The following is a 7,151-nucleotide window of genomic DNA, read 5'->3' as shown; positions in this document are numbered from 1 at the left end:
CCAATCTTCAGGGCAGCTCAGGTGCCAGTTGCTGGGGCAACCACACTGGTCAGGTGACCAGAAGGGGGCAGGGCCAGGCCTTTATAAACAGCCCAGGCTGAAGCCTAGGGGGCAGCCCCCCTCTGGCAGCCTAAGGAGCAGCAGCTCTGCTGCAGAGCAGAGCAGAGCAGAGCAGAGCAGAGCAGCCAGACTGCCTGAGCGGCTGCAGCATGGTACGGGGTGGAGAGAACCCTGACAGGGAGGCTTGGAAGGTGAGCCATGGTGGCACAGTATTTACATTTTAGCCAGGGGGTTTATTTTTGAGTTATAGCCAGTTGGCTCATGGCTTTACGTTCCCTGGTTTGTTATTGTTACACCGGAGGGCCAGGTGAGGCTGTAGGGGGTTGGAGGAGGCCTCAGGGGAGCTCCCCAGTAGCGTGGGGGTTCCTGGCACCCTGTAAGGGCACAGCGATCAGTGCCAGGGAAGGCACAGCTGTTTGGCGCTGGGGTGGTGCGTCATTTGGGGGTGTGTTGACCCCAGCCCTGGGTGGGCGATAACTGGAGAAGCCTGAGCAGGGCAGAAGACCCAGACGGAGGGTCAGGGGGCCAGGCACGGCTACAGCCACCTGAGCCTCGACTGTGGGAAACGCGGGAGCCGAGACCTGAGTGCGCACGAGACCGCGGGAAGCACTAGGCACTGGCCCGAGTGCGGGTGACCGTGGGAAGCGCGAGAGACAAGGCCCGAGTGCAGGCGAGATCGTGGGAAGCGCGAGGCGCAGGCTGGCGTGCGGGTGACGGTGGGACGTACGGGAGGCAGGCCAGCGGGGCACTGCCTGTAAGGGAGAAGCCCCGGAAAGGGGCAAGCCCACTGAGAAGCCCCGGAAGGGGAGCAAGCCCATTGAGAAGCCCGGTGAGGGCAAGAAATGCAGAAGCACAGAGAGACTGGCCCCAGTGGGGCACTGTTTGTGTGGGTGAGGCCCCCGGAGAGGGCACGTACGTGAGAAAAGGGCCTGGTGTGGGTGAACAGTTGAGCGGAGGCCTTTTGAGAGAGCCTCTAGGGAAGGTATATTGGCGGGATAACATCCGGAAGATCTGCGAGGCTTGGGGCGTGCTAAAGAAGAGGTTGGAGGCACGTGTAGCCCATAAGGCTGTGGGGGTGCACCAGGTCACTCCTTACAGAATAAGGGGTCAGGACGAACGTAGCACTGTGTCCAAGAGGAAAAGGGCAGCCTCCCTTATAAAATTATATAACAGCAAGACGTGGCGGGTGAGAACGAGGGTGCTGAATCGCCTACTTGGCACGGTAAAGGGGGCGCTAGAGAGATGACGGCCGCTCCTTGGACCCCGCTCCATGACACCCACCTTACGCCAACCTTAAGTTGTTATCTTCTGCTCACCTCTAAGGTGAGTCACGGTGGCAATTTTTATCTTAGCTTTTTTACCTTAAAAGAAGAGGATGTGGACCTCACTTGGCCTGAGCTCCAGGTTGTAGTGGAAATTGACTTATGGTCCTTGCTGTCCCTGGGTTACCTTTTTCCAGGGATGTCTCTGTTTCTCAGTTATGGCACTACTGTGGTCTGGACTCTTGGCTCTTTCTTCCCATTTGCAGGGTCCCTGGCAGACCAGCCACATCTGGAGGCATCTGGGATCCACGACTCAGCTTTAGGTAGGTACCTTAGCCCTTGTGGCCTTGTCCTTGCGGCCTTGTCTCTTCTCCAGATGCCCCCTCCTGGGGCAGCCATCACTGCTCCTCTCTGGAGCTGTCTCCTCCTTGGGGCTCTTCTGGCCCCACTGGAAGCCTTACTTCTGGTCCTCCTGGCTCTGCTCCTGGTGGAGCTTTTATCTGTGCCTTAAGGGGCTGGGTGGTGAATTGGTGCTGGCACGCCGCCATAAAGCAGGTCCATGCCAGGGCTGGAGCTGATTCCGGCTTGTCTTGGACCCGTTGTTCTTTTTTTTTTCTCTTTTATTGCTGTGGCGTTTTCCTCCACCACGGTTTCACTCCTGCTGGGCTTCCAGTTTTCGTCCGTGTCCCGCTGGCTTGGGAGCTCTTTCTTTTTGGGGTAAGTTTTCCCTTGGGGCATTGCCCCCATCACAGACACGCAGCTTACCAGGGAGGGGGCAGGCAGCACAGTGGCAGAGAGGACAGAAAACAGAGCAACAGATGGCAAAAGGAACAGAGGCAAGAAGCAAAAAGCAGAACAACAGATTAGGACTGAAAGCAGAGCGCAGACTGGTAGTTTAGGGAGGGGCAGTGGATCAGAGTGACACTCAGGGGGGTGTGGGGCTTACTTTGTGGCACACCTGACAAAAAGATTGGCTTCCGCTGCTCTAGCTCCCATCTTCTTATCCCATACAGTCATACTTTCTGCTTCTTTTGCCCTCTCTCACACTAAAATTATTAGTGAGAGAATCCTCTTATAAAGCTGTGGTCCCCTCTGTTGTGTGACACCCCCCGTCCCCCATCAGGTCTTTAAAGTTCTTTACTTAACCTTTGTTTAATTACAAGCCTACCTGGGTAGACTTGTTTTGGCAGGGTGAAGTTCTTTTTTTATGAATGCTTCCATTCGAATAGGATCTTATCCAGGCTTAATGACACTCCACTGTTAGTCCCGTGTCATCACCACTTGGCATTTCATCCCAGGAGGGAGATAAAGAGATGGTGAAGGCAAACTAGTTTTACAATCAAAGCGGTTTACAAATTGATAAAGATATATACAGAGAGCATCTAATCTCCAACACATTCTTGAACTGTGCGTAGATCGATACCCCCATTGTCAGCCTTTTGCTAGCAAGGGTAGTGTTCTGGCAAGGGAGTATAGTTCTGCAGTCACAAAACTAGAAGATTATACTTGAATCCAGTGGAAGAACTACCTGTACAAATAATGTCTTGTCTAGGTTTGCATGTTGCTACTGGCAGCCAGCCATGGGGTGCTGCAATCAAAGTAAATCTGCCAAGTTACAGAAAGCTTTGTGGCAGATATATACATGAGCAGGATGACATGGTTCTTGGAGGTAATGAGGTGCTGATTTTCAAGAGCAGCCTGGCACTTTAGTAGTATGTTCTGGTCTTCCACATCATGTTCCACAGTCACAGGAAAGATGCTTCACTGGGGCCCATTGCAGTGGCTAAAAGCCCTTTGATTTGTTTTATTCATGTTGCCTAAAATGTACATACGTGTTTTTAAATCGATCAGTATTTCTTTTCCCACGGAGTTGCGGTTATGGTTATAAACAAAATAAGGGTGGAAAAGAATCACACATTCTGGATCTAGATACAGACTTCCTGAAAATATGGGATGACCTTGGATTTCATGTTCCTTTCCTGTTCCTGAGGGAGCAGCTGAAGCTATGAGAATAAATACAAACTTCATGGCAAGGTATTTTTTCTGTTCATAAAACTCAGCAGTAAAACCTGGGTAGTAATTTATCTGTTCTCTGTAAAACAATAGGAAATCTATGTTGTAGCTAGAGAGCTACTGACAGCTTCTTCATCTTCCACTATACCCCTATTAATGGGTAAATTGGTTCAGCTTTGACTTTTATCTGGCTGCCACAATGGTATCTCTAGCTAACTGACTGGTAGAAAAAAAGTTCAGGCTTCAATCACATCGGTTTGGGTTTTTTTAAGTCCTTTACTCTTACTGTTGTCTCGTCTTCCTGACTTTCAGCATGGGAAATAGCTGGGGGCATAACTTCAATAAATGAAGTTGAAAGAGCCCATGAAAGTTGTGTGCGTTGTTTCTCAGCCTGAAATAAAAACCATTCCGCAACCACTGCTGTTTCCATTTCAGGGATGGAGAAGGGGAGAAATGTTACTGGCATCATAGGATTGGTGTGGCAATATAGATCCTGATCCAGCAAACACATATGCAGATGCTTATCTTTAGGCATACAAAAAATGCCTTTTTGAGATCAGAATTATGCACTGATGTACGTATTTGCAGAGCGGTATCTGGATCATCAGTAGCAGAGAGAACTATTCATCTTTGAGCCATTTCCCATTACTTTTCCTTCCTTGCCAAATACACTTTGTATTTTTTCTGGCTGATGACCCCCAGAGTAATAAACCATGGAGAAGGAGGTTAAATAACGACTCTGTAGTTTTCAAAGGGACAGAGGACATTCAGTATTAATATACAAATTTGAAGAGAAAACAGCATCTGATGGGGGGGAGAAACAATCAGTTCCTTTTATTGCTCTGCTTGCTTTATTTTGCATGTGAAAACTAGTACCTGGGAACCACATAAGCAGTCAGATGCCGGATTAATGGTAAACATTTGTTTTGGGTCTCAGAAGAGCCACCTACACCATCACAGCCGTATGAAATGGAAGTTCTTTCAGGTGGTTGCACATTCAGCACCAGAATATCCTGCTGTTAGATGGATGGTGTCAGTAGCCCCTGCTCCAGAGCAGAATGCAGAGTGAGGGAAGAAAAGGAAGTATGGGCATCAGTAGGAAAATGGGAAAGTCCAGGTAAGGCTCTTCAGCAAAGGAAGTGTAAAGTAACAATAGCCTGTTTTCCAAGGCAGCTACGGTGCTCTCCCTTTAAAACAACATGAGTTATGGTATGGCCTGATAGCGTATGCTTTATAACAATGCCAATGAGAGATGCATTGTCATATGTGGCATCCCCAGTGCCAGTGGGGCTCTAGGTGACAGATCACGCTTTTGGGCTAGGGACAGACATTACGCATAAGCTGGTTTAAGTGATCAGAAACTGGTTTAAGCCTGTAACAGAACAGATGTTCAGTGCACATAAACCAGTTTGAAAATGGCTGAAACCTGTTTTGAGATAAACCTGGTTGAAGGTAGGATCAGACTTAACTGATTTGGGTCAAACTGGTTTATACAATGTCTGTCCCAGACCCTTTGCTGGTTTAAGTCAAACCGGACTCTCCCAGCATCCCGGCATGCTGTCTGGGCTGGACAGGGCTCTCTGCCCCACAGCAGAGCTGGCCCTTCCCCTCTGCTCCCTGGGGGCAGCTCCAGCAGAGACTTCTGGTGTCTGCCTGGCTTCTGCTTCCCCCTGCCCCCTTCCCTCTAAGCAGGGATTCCCCTATCCCCTCTGCCTTACACAGGCACACAGCATTAGCCAGCAGACCACATGCTGGCTACGGTCTGTGCTGTGGCAGATGGGACAAAGGCAGAATCAACAGGTAGCTGGTAATGTCCCTCTGTTGTTTTCTGAATGGGCTGAGAAATGCCAAGTTAGGGGTGATAAGCACTGTGCTATCAATCCCCTGCTGGGCTAGTCAAGAGTGGGAGGAACCCCTCCCTAACCAGAGCATTCTGCCAGGGCCTGGCCATGCTCCCCTCAGCTCAGTACTTTGGAAGGCAAGGGAGGGCTGCTCTAGTGCCCCCCCGGCTTCTAGCCTGATCCACTGCAGGCATGTGCCTACATTTTCTCAGTCCAGAGGGGATGTCTAAATGGTTACAAACTGATTCAGCCTAGCCAGGTTAGATTAACCTGCAAAGATTAAATCAATTTAGGCTCAGGCTTTTTGAATGTCTGTCTGTAGCCCTGGTCTCTCCAAGAGTGTCCTCTGCATCTCATTTCTTTGTTCAGACTTTTTGTATAAGTACTGCTTGACAACCCTTTCCTGTGGCCCCACATACCAGCATTCAGTCTCCTGGATGATACAAATGTCTTGGTTTTGATCCTTTCAAGCTAATTAGGGTGTGCCAGTGAGAGATCCTCAGCTTGTTGAATATATTCTTTTGCTTCTTTTAAACTGTTGTCTGGGACTTGGGCATCTTTTGGTGTTGGTGTAGTAAAGCTGATGGGAACACCTAAAAAGGTACTGATGGACAAACAAATAACTTGTAATAGTAGGACTTTACAATGGTTTTTCTCTATTAGATCACACTGTGGTATCATTTCCCCCTCATTTTTGTGGGATTAAAACCTAGAACAAACTAGTCATTGAATTCCTGCATCTCTTCATGTTCATGATTTTTTACTACATCAGTTGATCATGGCCTTACACCTCATAAGTGAGCGTTTAGCAGTTTTAGGTTCCCCTGCACTTCAGAATAGTTCTGGTTTGAGGTAACTGGAGAGCATTCCTGATTTATTTGCTAATAATACTTTCTCACTATGTGGTGGGTACTGTAGCAAAGCAAAACAAGGGCTGTCTCCAAAGAAAAGAAAACAGATGGGTGGAGATTTTAGGGGGAAAGGGAACACACAGGTATGGTAGCCACATGGTGGTGATGGTGTGGCTGGCCACATCTGGTTAATCCAAAGTTTTGATGTGGCAATGTTTCATTCTTTTAGTTATGATGGCCCCAAAATTACCCAAGAGCAATGTCATATGAGTTAAGTATGGGCCTCACTGTAGATGTTGGGTGTTCAAGAAGCTTGAATAAATCTGGTACACAATTTCCAGGGAGTCCTGCTTTTCCTATTGTAGGAGAAATGTATGGCTTTCCATGACTCTGCCTGGGCCTGCTCTGTTTTACTATGAGAAGAGAGGTTTTCGATCCAAAGCATAGGGTCTGTAGTAATTTTCCGTGGTGAAATGGCTGAAATTCACCTATTATGGAAATAATAGTTGCTCAAACTTCCATGCACTGCTAGCTCCCTGTGGAAGGTAGCCACTGGTGTATCAATTAGACAGAAGAGACTTGGAAGTCTTAATTCGGACATTCTGGTCAGGGTGCCTGCACTGTCATTATATAGTTAGGCATGGAAAGCCACAAAGGTAGACAGGAAGAGGGATGAGCTACAGATCAGTCTTTATACTAATTCAGTGGCTCCAATACATTTCATAGCTGCATGGAGCAATAATGCATCTTCTTTCAAACATACAGGTATCCTTTTTTCCTTTGCTTTGTTTGTATCTGAAGACCTGCTACTGCAGTGGGTTTCCCTCTTGGAATGTGCCCTATGCTACCAGAAGCATTGAAGCAGCTGTCCCATATTGGCTTTGTTCATATTTGTCACGGGGAGGGGACCGACGAGCAGCCGTGATCTCTCCTGGCACCCCCTACCATGCCAAGCTGGTGATCAAGCACCCTCGTTCTCACCCGCCACGTCTTTGATGTTATCTAATTTTATAATGGACGCTGCCTTTTGTCCCCTTGGACACGGTGCTCTTGTTTATCTTGGCCCCCGTTCAGTATGGAGTGACTTGGTGCACCCCAGCCTTATGGGCTATGCGTGGCTCCTA

The sequence above is a fragment of the Crocodylus porosus genome, unplaced genomic scaffold (assembly GCF_001723895.1).
Source record: "Crocodylus porosus isolate Cpor-Errol unplaced genomic scaffold, CroPor_comp1, whole genome shotgun sequence".
NCBI lineage: Eukaryota > Metazoa > Chordata > Crocodylia > Crocodylidae > Crocodylus > Crocodylus porosus.
Note: the sequence above shows the minus strand (reverse complement) of the source record.